This window comes from Lactuca sativa, chromosome 4, assembly GCF_002870075.4.
Source record: "Lactuca sativa cultivar Salinas chromosome 4, Lsat_Salinas_v11, whole genome shotgun sequence".
In the NCBI taxonomy this organism is placed as follows: domain Eukaryota; kingdom Viridiplantae; phylum Streptophyta; class Magnoliopsida; order Asterales; family Asteraceae; genus Lactuca; species Lactuca sativa.
Genome location: NC_056626.2, coordinates 127423251 through 127436645, shown reverse-complemented (window position 1 = coordinate 127436645; position 13395 = coordinate 127423251).

The window sequence follows — 13395 nt, the reverse complement described above, 5'->3', positions numbered from 1 at the left end:
ATCCTGTACACTTATTCAAATCAATCAAATTCAGACTCATTTTTGTCATCTTCTAGCATTTTTTTAGAGTCAATTAGAGTGTTTTAAGCATTGTACCTTCAAAGTTAGGGTTTAGAATTGAGTTTCGCAAGTTCAACATTTCAAAAATTGGCCAAAAACTCCGACTTAAGGAGTGTACGGCCGTACACCCCCTTCTGGCCGTACACTCTCAGGTATAAATGAGAGTGTTAGCCTCCATTCACCTCTTTTCACACCCCTTAAGTCGAAAATCAACTTCTCTCTCAAGCATCATCTGATTTTGCTTCTAGATCTTCAAGTTGTAAGTGTTTCTTCCTTCAATTTGATGATTCTTTACACTATCTAGTAAGGATCTATCATTTCATCCATGAAATTACTCATTTTGTTTAGATCTTTAAGTGTTCTCCAAGAACACCAAGCACACCTACTAAGTTTTTGGACCACAAACACCCCTAAAGGCTTCTATATCGTAAGTACCACTCCTTGTGCTTGTTATTTACTAGTTATACTCCTTAGAAACCATCCAAAACATGATCAATAAGGAGTGTATGGCTGTACACACCCCATGTGGCCGTACACCCCTTTATTTAGTGCAAAATGGCCTTAAAACTCATGTTCTATGCTAACACTTTATCAAGAACATTCAGGGGATGCAAGATAGAGACTTGGAATGCACTTTTGACCATTTTTACATGATTATCAAGGGTGTTGTTGGATTAGTGTCTAAGTCCATAACTATTTTGGTATGTACTTGACCCGATGGTGCATGGTCCTTTTGGGTTGCCTTCACCAAAGCAACTTGATAGGATGAATTATGGAGAGAAAGGATTAAATATGATTTATTAATATATTATGAGAATAATATATTAAACGAGAAATCATATTGTTTAATTAATATTAGTCAAGAATTAATAAGAATTAAGTTTGTGACTAAAAGAGATTAATTAAACTTAAGGGACTGGAATTGTAATTATAAGATAATTGCAATTGGGCCATGGATTGCCTTATATTATAAGGTTGGACGAATTCTATGGGGAAACCCATTAGAAATCGTCCAAGGCCTTTAAGGAAAGGAGTCAATGGGTTGCTTAGGGCTTAAGCATCCAAATTAGGGTTTCCTTATTAGATAACCCTAATAGCCTCACTATATATAGAACCCTTATGTCCCAAAAACGTGGACAAGACTTCTTCTAGGGTTTCCACACGTTTTGGGAAGCCTCCTTCTCTTCTCCTCTTCATCCTCTTGCTCTTGGTGTTTGTGAACCATTAGAGGAGTGACATTTGTGACTCTAAGCTTTCTAAAGTCAATACAAGAAGGATTTGAGATTGTTATTGCTACATAACAATCAAGGTATGATCTAAACCCTAATTTATATGTTATATTGATTATCATATGCTAGATCTAGGGTTTATAGTCTTGGATGAATTGCATGTACAATAGAGAAACCTAGATCCAAGCATTAGGGTTTGTATGAGCACATATGATGTTCTTATGACCAAAACCCATCAGTGGTATCAGAGCCATGATTGGTTTCTATTGTATTGATGCCTTGTATGTTTGTTCAAGTTGAAAAATTCGATTTTTGTGAAACTGCCTGATGAACTCGGTGAGTCCCATAGCGGACTCGGCGAGTAGGCTCGACTCGGCGAGTCCAAGCGTCAGAAAGAGCAAATATCGGGATTTCTTGTTGTTTATCTTTGAGATAATTGCCTTTTATCATATTAGATCAATATAAATATGATTTTATGATATATATATATATATATATATATATATATATATATATATATATATGAGTATATTCTTGATCTAATTAAAGATATTTATCAATTAATAAAATATTTATTTCCTTATGTGATAATTGATTAATTATTTTGATTAAATTGGTAAATTGTTTTACAAGAAATTATTAAATAAATCAAATATGGATAATTATGTGATTAGATGTTAATTTAGATTATTTGTTATTTGATCCCCAATGTTTTAAAAAGGTTTCAAAACTTGCCCTCAAGTTTTGGAATTTAAATTTTGCTTAAAATTTTAATTTTGATGTATATTTAAGTTCTAAACCTAAATGTTTTGAAATGTTTCAAAACTTGCCCTCAATTTTTGGAATTTAAAAGTTGATTAAAAGTTTAATTTAGGAATGTTAAATTCTAAAACCCTAGTGATGTTTTGAAAAGTTCATATCACACCCTTATGGTATGTGGTATTTTGGTCGCACCCGATTAAAAGTTTAATCGTGTCCGTAAAATGAATAAAAATAATTTTCTTCGGAAATGCCTTGATAACGTATTTATCATGTTTTATTGGGAACAAATTCCGCAACATTTTTATTAAAAGAGGTACTCTGATTTTTATAAAGCATAAACAAAAATCGGTCTTTTCTGGCCGTGAAAATGGGGGTGTCACACTTGGCGACTGCCACGCAATGGGCTCTGATCCCCACTTCGTGGTGACTATTTTCACCCAAATCCACCTCAACTTCAAACAAACATAACTTCTTCATTTCAACTCTATTTTCAGCGGTCTTTATATCCAAAGGAAATGTATTGACAGGCCCCACACTTCTATCTAATTAACTTTGGCTTAACACATGTCAAAATAAAAACCATAATCCATGTAAGAAGCCTAACATGTAATTTTTTCCATTTTACCCCTTGGCTCAAAAACACAAACCAATGGCTTAGATCACATAACCAATATGATCAACATCCAATAGGGTCTAAACCCTATTCCATTAAAGCCCAAGGCCTTTACTTAATCCATTTATTGCCCACATTCATGAAATAAGAAACTTCTCGAAACAGAATGTTACATGATACTTACATGGAAGACCCCGGGGGTAGCCTGTGACATTTGTATGGAAGACAATGAGGGTAGCCCATGGCAGTTGCATGAAAGACCATGGGGTAACCCATGACACTTGGTCGTAAGAACCTGGGGGTAGCCCATGACATTCCAGGAAAAAGACCGTAGTGGTAGCCTATGACAATTTTACGTGTGATATGTGGTATTTTGGGGAACTCACTAAACTTTGTACTTATGATTTTATGGTATAACATTTTCAGGTACTTCCAGTTCGAAAGGGAAGGGCCCGACATGATCGCACAACATCCCCCTCATGATTCCGCATTTATGGCTATTTCTACTCTGATGATTTGATATACTATATTGTGGTTGATTTTGAGACGTCTGATGTATGGAATTAATGATTTTTAAAATGAAGATTTTTTATCACTATTTTTGGGATTTCACAACCTCTTCTTGAACAACTACTGATGTTGTCAGGTTTCTTTAATTGTGATACCAGATCTTCGTCAGAGCTACTGTCATACTAGATTCTCCCCGGAGGTTGTTAACATATCAAACACTACTGAAACTTTCACAATACCATTTTCTACAACATCATAACATTTTCCAATCTAAAAAGGAACTTGGTTTTAGAAACCTATCCATCAATTGTTTGTGGGCACCTATTTCAGAAGTTTAATTTTCCATAATTGTTATATTAAATGAAGTTTTTATGGTTGCCTTAGATGCTTTCCCAAAAGGGTTCCATAGTGCACACCAGAAAACTTCTTTTTGAAATTGGCTAAAATATGCTTTGCACATTACCTATGTTCAACATGTGGCAATAACAATTCTTAACAACTTGAAGTTAGACCCTATACATATTTAACATATGTATTAGGAAATATATATATATATATATATATATATATATATATATATATATTAGCACTAAAATGAAGTAAACAACGTATTAATAAATTACTAACCTTGTGTTGGTCTGAAATTAAAGCCAATCTAGTTTCCATACCTAGTTTCAAGTCATTAATAAGGTTACCCGAAATCCACTTCTGGTTTTCTTTAATCTCAACACAAACTACTCCCCAAGTTATTGGAAAAATATTGTTGTTAGCATCCTACCTATAGCAGAAAGTAATTCCCTAAAATAGCACCCTTTACAAAGCAACCATCTATATTCATAATCCCTTTTTATCCAACCTTGCATCACTCATTGAAAATACATATAAAACTTGATAAAATGATTCTCCTTATTTAACATAGTATTCACATCCATCTTCACAGTAGAACCAAGGGTTAACTTCTAATTCCTTACCATATGACCATAACATTGCATAACGTTCAACTAGATTAACCCCAATCAAATGTAACACATGTTTTTTCCCTTCTATAATGTCCAATAGTAAATTCAATTCTAAATTTCTATTGGACCTCTAGTCTAAGCTGCCTTACAATCATTTTCTGCTTCTGGAATACTTGTTATGTGTAATGACTCACAATCTATGCATACTTCATTGTTAAAACCACCTTGAAATTCCTAGCACAATTATGCTCACTAATCGACGACTTTATTGGAAAGAGTGTTCCTGACTAGTCAATGAGCCGCACAACCTAAAAGTACACAAACCTAAAAAGTCTTATTGTACCATTCGTCTTGCCACATAACTGATAACTACTTACAATAACATAATTACAAATCATGTGTTTCATCTGCTTAGGATTTTGAAATCTCACCCCTAGTTCCAACTTATGTTTTTTCCAATATACAAACTCATTGGAAATAGAATGATCTTGTCCTATTGGTTCATTCTCCGATACTTCATAAAAAACTTCGTCTTGTACAATAATTTGTTGTTCTTCTTGTTCTTGTTCTTCTCTTGGGTTGGATTCTTGATTGGTTTTTTCTTAAAAAACAAAGTTTACTAAAAAAGAGTCCTTGCTTGTCTTCTTCATACAAGTTGTTTCCTCATTTAGTTCAACATCAGGGGAGAAAATATATGAGACCATGTCTTCATAATCATAACCCACAACACTACATTGATGGCCATTTGGACATGCAACCTCCCTTTGTTCGTATTAGTCTTCATCAAATCATTCTTCTAAACCTATCCCAAAGTGAGCCATATATGTAAAAAAATTTGCATCCCTCACTCCTATATCTAATCCCGATAATCAAATTCAATTTTATTTAATCTTAAATTATTTTTTAAACAAATATTATGCTTGCAATAATAAAGCTTCTCACACCTTTATTGTGTTAATCTTTTAAAAAAAGTTATGCATTATTCACCATACCAACAAAATAGATATCCCTCGGAAGATGTTTTTGTTGGATTAGTGTCTAAGTCCATAACTATTTTAGTATGTACTTGACCCGATGGTGCATGGTCCTTTTGGGTTGCCTTCACCAAAGCACCTTGATAGGATGAATTATGGAGAGAAAGAATTAATTATGATTTATTAATATATTATGAGAATAATATATTAAAGGAGAAATCATATTGTTTAATTAATATTAGTCAAGAATTAATAAGAATTAAGTTTGTGGCTAAAAGACATTAATTAAACTTAAGGGACTAGAACTGTCAATTGTGTGATAGTTGAATATTGAGCTAATGGACTCCATATTAAAGGGGTGGACGAATTCTATGGGGAAACCCATTAGAAATCGTCCAAAGGCCTTTAAGAAAGGAGTTCATGGGTTGCTTAGGGCCTAAGCATCCAAATTAGGGTTTCCTTGTTAGATAACCCTAATAGCCTCACTATTTAAGGAACCCTTAAGCCCCAAAAACGTGGTGAACTAATTGGTTAGGGTTTCCACACGTTTTGGGCAGCCTCCTTCTCTTCTCCTCTTCATCCTTTTGCTCTTGGTGTTTGTGAGCCATTAGAGGAGTGACATTTGTGACTCTAAGCTTTCTAAAGTCAATACAAGAAGGAATTGAGATTGTTATTACTATATAACAATCAAGGTATGATCTAAACCCTAATTCATATGTTATATTGATTATTATATATTAGATCTAGGGTTTATAGTCTTGGATGACTTGCATGTACAATAGACAAACCTAGATCCAAGCATTAGGGTTTGTATGAGCACATAGGATGTTCTTATGAATAAAACCCATCAGTGGTATCAGAGCCTTGATTGGTTTCTATTGTATTGATGCCTTGGTTATTTGTTCAAGCTTCAAAAATCGATTTTTTTGGCCCCCTATCTGATGAACTCGGCGAGTAGCTCCAACTCGGCGAGTCCATAGAGGAACTCGGCGAGTTCGAGCGTCAAAAGGAGGCTGTTTCGGGATTTTTGCCTATTTTGATTTAGGATAATTACCATAATTGTTTAAAATTAATAAAATTCGAATTTTATTGATTCCTTATGATTATCCTTGTCAAAATAAAAGATTTTGGTCATCTAATTAGATAATTGTTACCTTATTTGATAAATGTTAAGTTATGGAAATTATTTGATCATTATCTTGCAAGAATTTGAACTAGATCTAATTAGATAACCACCAATTATAGTTAATTGCCTTATTTGAATTATGTGATCTAGAATATTCTTGACAAAGTTTGGAAAAGTTTCAAATTAATCCCTTTAGGTTTTATAGTTTAAATTAGAACTCAAAAGTTTTGTTTTGAAATTTAAATAGTTGAAACCCTAATGTTTTGAAAAAGGTTTCAAAACTTGCCCTCAAGTTTTGGAATTTAAATTTTGATTGAAAAGTTTGATTTTGAAATATTTAAATTCTAAACCCTAATGTTTTGAAATGTTTCAAAACTTGCCCTCAAGTTTTGGAATTTAAAAGTTGATTAAAAGTTTAATTTAGGACTGTTAAATTCTAAAACCCTAGTATTGTTTTGAAAAGTTCAAATCACACTCTTATGGTTTTATTAATTAATTAAGGTGTATAATTAAAAGAAGTTTAATAAATCCATAAAGTTTTGGTTTACAATTTAATTGAATTAAAAGTATGATTGTTAAATTTGACCACCTAGTATTTTAAAAGTGTAAAATACACCCTATACTATATATAACATTAAAAGTCTAACATTATATATATGTATGAGTAAAAGTCAGTCTTACCGTTAGTAGGCCTCATTCACGAAGCTGGTCTATAAGGGGTGTTTAAGGAAATTGCCTATAAAATGGCGATTGAATGGGTATCCACTCTTACCCACCGCACTCTTGACTAGTGGAGGGTTGTTAGCCGAACGGGTAGGATAGGACAGAAACCTTCCATTATAAGTATAATGAAGTACAAAAGTAACTAAATGTTTTACAAATTCCCAATCTTAGTTACTTTAGGCAAAAGTGAATTGATGCAATTCCATGAAATTACACTTTGTGCCCTTGCGAAGAAGTTAGTGGAGCGTGTGTGGTTTACCGGCACACTAAATGGTTCTAAGCAAAGGAAACAAAGGGTGACTCAATGTTTGTCATAATTCGGTGGAGCGTGTGTGGTTTACCGACACATCGAATAGGTGACTGTAACATGTGGGGGCACCATGTAAGTTTGCATGGTTATTCACACCCGCTTTTTGATCCTCGGCATCCCAGTCACAAACTAGAGGGGCATATCGAGATTTAAACATGCCATTGAAAAGTTCAATGAATCTCAAAGGATCTAGGAGTTTTCATAGATTTAAAACTTAAATTTCTTTTTCGTTTTTTTTAATGGTGGAAATTAGTGAATCATCATTCACTTACCTTCAAATATTCTGCAACTAGATTACGGCATCCCTTTTCTATGTTGTTGCATATTGTGTTGGGTCCTAGCCTTAGTATCTCATTTGGGTGATTTACTAAAGACTCAATGAATCAACTAACTTGAATTCGTTTTCTCCCGTTTTGTAGATGTCAAAGTTCGACAACTATGGTCTTCCCAAATCCCGTGGAACAAGTATTCCACACGAAGATGATATTCCACGATTTGATCGAGGAACAAGAAATCATACTTCACTTCGTCCACCTCCTCCAATTATTCTCCTTAACCCACAAGATCGAAGAATTGAAAGGTTCAATGTCACTAAAGCCCTATTGGAAATGAAACATGAAGATGGTAAACCCGTGTGTGCCCACGTTCTAGGAATGAAATCACACATCAATAGGTTGATAATGTTGGGTGCGTCATTCCCTGATAAGTTGGCTGTGAACTGGGTTCTGCAGTCACTTCTCGAATCATATAATGAGTTCAAAAGAAAGTATTATATGATAGATCATGACGAAAACCTATTGACCTAACATACATGCTCATTGCTGCTGAATCAGAAATGATTTGGCAAAGCAATGGAGCGTATTTGTTGGGAAAGTCAACCAACTATGCTTTCGAGGACGTTCTAGGAGAACCGACCTGTGTTTGCTGCCAAGTGAAAGGGCGTTGGATACGAGTCTGCCCTAAGAGCCTGAAGAGTCCAGAAGATGGGAGAGTCAAAGAGTATGAATGTGCTTCAGGTAAAATCCACTATCTAACTCTATTAAGTTCCTATTCGTTGATTCTTAATACATGATGTGATAAGATTGCATTTGAATGTTTTGCAGGATCAGTCATCGCCAGCAATCCGCTCTTATCCCTTGGTGTCAAAGGGCGAGTTCCTTTCTTGTCTTGCCCAAAAACTTTCTTAAAAAGAGAGGAAGCTTGATGAAAGAGCAAGATGAATCTAATCACGAAGAAATGGATCTCGATCGCATGGATTTGAAGATTAAATTTTGAGCTTAGAAAATTATGATAGAATTGTTAGGAATATTTGACTACATAGTTTTTCAGTTGATTTTGCATTGTAAGGACAAATGTTTTCCGCTGCTTTTATGAATAAAATAAATTTTGGTTTGACTCATTTATTTATTTATTTATTTCCTTGCAATGAAATCGTTATGAAAAATTGATGCTTGCATATTTCTACAACGAATGGATGTGATTCTCAATTATGATAATTGTAGAAATGTCGAGAATTTACCAAATAGGGAGAGTTTCTCATCGCCCAAGTTTCAATTAGACAGAAACTTGGAATCATGCAACTTGGTTGCACGATGAATGAGAAATTTCATATTTGGAAATTGGACTAAGTCGTTGACAAAGTGTCAAGTGAAGGACTAGGAGATCGAGTACACAAAGTTGTGTGTTGATCAAGTCCACCACAAGAGTAACAAAGATATTCGTCATGATTTTCTAAGGTTAAGTAAATATGATTACACTTATGAGATTAAGTATAATTCTTAGTTGATTGAAATAGTTTAAATCAATAGCAGAACGAATAAAAGGAATCAAGTAGGCAGAAAGATAAAAGTTTCTCTGTTCTAAGAAGAAGGGAGAGTACCTTTTATGCTTTATGATAGGTCTTAATGATTAAGAACCATATCTCAATTGATCCTCTAAGTGAGTCTTAGTGCAATTGTATGTCTAAGAAGGGGAATCGAGAATTGAAGAAATGGTTAAATCAAGAAACCAATCATAATTCATTCCATAACAAGTCTTAAAGTTAAGATTGTGACATTAAGTGACAAGCCTTAAGAAGGTTTATAACATTCATGTAATGTAGAATTTGGAAAAAGGTTTTCTTATTCTTGAACATTTGAAATTGGAAAGTTGTGATGTCTTGGATAAGACAAAGACCAACTAGGACCAATTTATGAAGTGTTTTGTCTTGATAAGAGCTACACTAACTCTTGAATATTTGTTTATCAAGAAATGCTTATTGACAAGAGAATCTTGTATGTCAAGGAGTCAGTGGGAGTCTTAATGGTCTTGAAAGGATTCAAGAACTAATCAAGAATAAACCTTATCGATCATCACTAACACACGAGTTGAGGATTACAACCTATCGTGTTGACACTATCTTGTTTATGTACCGTTCCAATTGAGTTAATTATGCATGTGAGCCCTATGAGTTCTCATTTGAATGCATAAAAGGCAAGGACCTTGATTAATGAAAAGTACATTGATAGGAAAGGGTGAGCTGCTTAACTACTTGGAAGACATGGTGGGCAGCCGTGTTACCATAAGGCAAGAAATCAAGATTCATAAAGTTCGGACCATAAGAGTTTGGATTTGTCGAAAACTTTGGTTTTGGACAAATTCGCATGGATAGGAACACGTACACCATTAAAATCTAAGTGTCATAAGTTTCCCTCCTTCATGAAAATGACTGTGAGGAAATGATTTCACTAAGAAAGATTTTAAGAAGATAGTGATTGTGAAATTGTATTCTCGAATTCGATTATGGTTACGGTATCCCTTTCCATGATTCGAATTGTGAGATTTGGCAATCAGTCTGAATTGTTTAAGACACACATATGAGCTATCTAAGGCAAAGGTGTATAAGTTTAAGAAGCCTTGATAAAAGATTATCAAAGCATTGAGTATTAGAAATATGAACTTAAAGAAATTCAATAGATATTGTTTTTCTGAAAGTTAAGTTGTTTCTGAATACATGTCAAAGCTAATGGGAGCATAAGTGTTATGTTTATAATAATCATCGTGATAGTGGGAGCATAAATGTTATGATTGTATGATTATTATGGCAAGTATTTCAAATTAGCAATATTAATTATAGAAAACAAGAGTCATACTTTGCAAAGTTGTAAGGGTTGAATAGTTGTTTTGCTATAACTAAGGGAGAGAATATTATGCTTCATTTCAATTATAAAGGCTTAGGTTGTGGAATGTTAATAAACTTAGTCAAGGATACATAGTGTGTTCTTAAATTTCGATTATGATTACGACATTCCTCTTCATAATTCGAATTATAAGAACGTAGCACATAAAATATTATGGCAAAAGATTGATAAAGTATCAAATCTTTATGTAAGACATTATGCATCGTATCCCACACGCTTTGGGTATAGGATCGATTACAAATGCTATTATATTTGACCATTCTAAAATTTTCCAAATGTCTAGCGCATTTAGAGGGAAAAGGACAAGAATCAGTTTTGACTAAAATAATTAAACAACTATCAAAGGACAATCCAAAGTTCGCCGAGGATTGGTCGCTTGTGAGTAGTTAGAAGTATAGTATTGGATGGACCATATCGACATTATTATGAATAGAAAAGATTCTATTAAGAATGAGTTGTCATATGGAAAAATATGGAAACGTTTCCATATTGGGAGTTGGATATTAAGAATCAATGTCTAGATTAGAAACTTTTATGCAAAAGGATGTTCAAAGGAATGTACTTTGAATGAGAGACATCATATCTATGGAATTGTCTTGTAACAATATCCGATAGAGGACTTTGTAATTTCATTGGCAATAGTCATTGTGACTTTAGTGCAGTGACATTACGAAAGGATCATTGCATAAAATGTTAGAATCTAACATATTCCATAAGTGGCAAGAATTTGATATTCTTTTACTTATGATAAAGGATTGGGAGTTGTGAAATGAGTATGATTGGTAATGTGTTCATTTGATCTATTTCACAAAGTAAGAACCGTAGGTAAACATTGTGTGCATGCTAAGAGCATGGGACGAGTGTTGTAATAATTCAAGTAAGAAGTCGATTAACCGAAACAACAAATAATGAGTAATCGATATTGTGATAAATAAAAGGTGTTTTATTTATACTCAAAGGTTTGAGGTCATATAGAATTAGTATTATTCTTGTGTTTCACTTTGCATGTTTTGACTTCCTGAATAATTTAATTGGTTTAGAACAGTCAAATTATTCAAACGGGCCACAGTCGTTCATATGTTGGAAGTAGATATGAATGAAGACTGTCATGAATTGGTGTGTGGATTGTCTAAATAGCATTAGACATAAGCAAATGTTTGCTGCAACGTTCATGAGTGCTTATGAATATGATTTGAGCATTGGATTAAACCCACGCTCACTTGGATCACTTCATGGATAGTATCACGAGTAATTGGTGAGACGATAACATCTTATATTCTTGAAACCGAGATGTGTGAGTTGTATCTTGCGAGTCGGTTGCACATTGATAATATGTAAACGCACCAGTAACTTGGTGTTATAAAACATATTGTTGTGTGTGATTCGGTAAGTGAGTGCAAGCGAGCATTAAGTCAAAGTTTATCCGTTCCTTTTATTCAAAGTAGGATAAAAGTGATATTTGTGGGCCACTCGATGATTTAGTGATGGCACCTAAGTGCTTGGCCAAGCCGGGACTAAATTGATGTGTTCAATTGTAGTCTGTTGTCAGTCGTCATAAATCTGAATTCGGGAAACAACACATAGACAGAGAGAATGATTTAGATCCATGTCTCAGTCTATACGATATCCAGAATGGAGGAATATATGATCCCTTATCTAAGGACACGCGTATTTGATAAGATCAGAGTTGACAGCGGCTTTGGAAAGCTACGATTGCAGATCAGGATCTGAAGTCATATGCAGAATAGTTATTAGACTTATCCAAGTTGGAGACTGTTGGATTAGTGTCTAAGTCCATAACTATTTTAGTATGTACTTGACCCGATGATGCATGGTCCTTTTGGGTTGCCTTCACCAAAGTCTCTTGATAGGATGAATTATGGAGAGAAAGAATTAATTATGATTTATTAATATATTATGAGAATAATATATTAAAGGAGAAATCATATTGTTTAATTAATATTAGTCAAGAATTAATAAGAATTAAGTTTGTGGCTAAAAGACATTAATTAAACTTAAGGGACTAGAACTGTCAATTGTGTGATAGTTGAATATTGAGCTAATGGACTCCATATTAAAGGGGTGGACGAATTCTATGGGGAAACCCATTAGAAATCGTCCAAAGGCCTTTAAGAAAGGAGTTCATGGGTTGCTTAGGGCCTAAGCATCCAAATTAGGGTTTCCTTGTTAGATAACCCTAATAGCCTCACTATTTAAGGAACCCTTAAGCCCCAAAAACGTGGTGAACTAATTGGTTAGGGTTTCCACATGTTTTGGGCAGCCTCCTTCTCTTCTCCTCTTCATCCTTTTGCTCTTGGTGTTTGTGAGCCATTAGAGGAGTGACATTTGTGACTCTAAGCTTTCTAAAGTCAATACAAGAAGGAATTGAGATTGTTATTACTATATAACAATCAAGGTATGATCTAAACCCTAATTCATATGTTATATTGATTATTATATATTAGATCTAGGGTTTATAGTCTTGGATGAATTGCATGTACAATAGAGAAACCTAGATCCAAGCATTAGGGTTTGTATGAGCACATAAGATGTTCCTATGAATAAAACCCATCACTTTTTTTGCCTTTAGAACATGTAAAAAGGTACCGTACAAATACTCTTTGGTAGTTAAATTCTACTTGAAGGTACAAAGACATTGCCATTATACCTAGATTCAGATGTTGCTCTTCAGTTTCAAGAACACATTGAATGGTTTGATAGGAAAATGTTTTATATGGTGTTAATAAACAGAGAACTGAAATGTTTATTAACAGATATGGATGAAATTACATACATGACAAAAACAAACCTACTAAATGCCATGTAGGAATGGTAACAAGTTTACCTCTTCCTCATTTTCTTGGTAATGGTGTTTTTAACATCTAAGTACCACCTTTAAACATGTATACGACAATTTCTTTTAAGGATGTATTTATATTAAAATTTATAT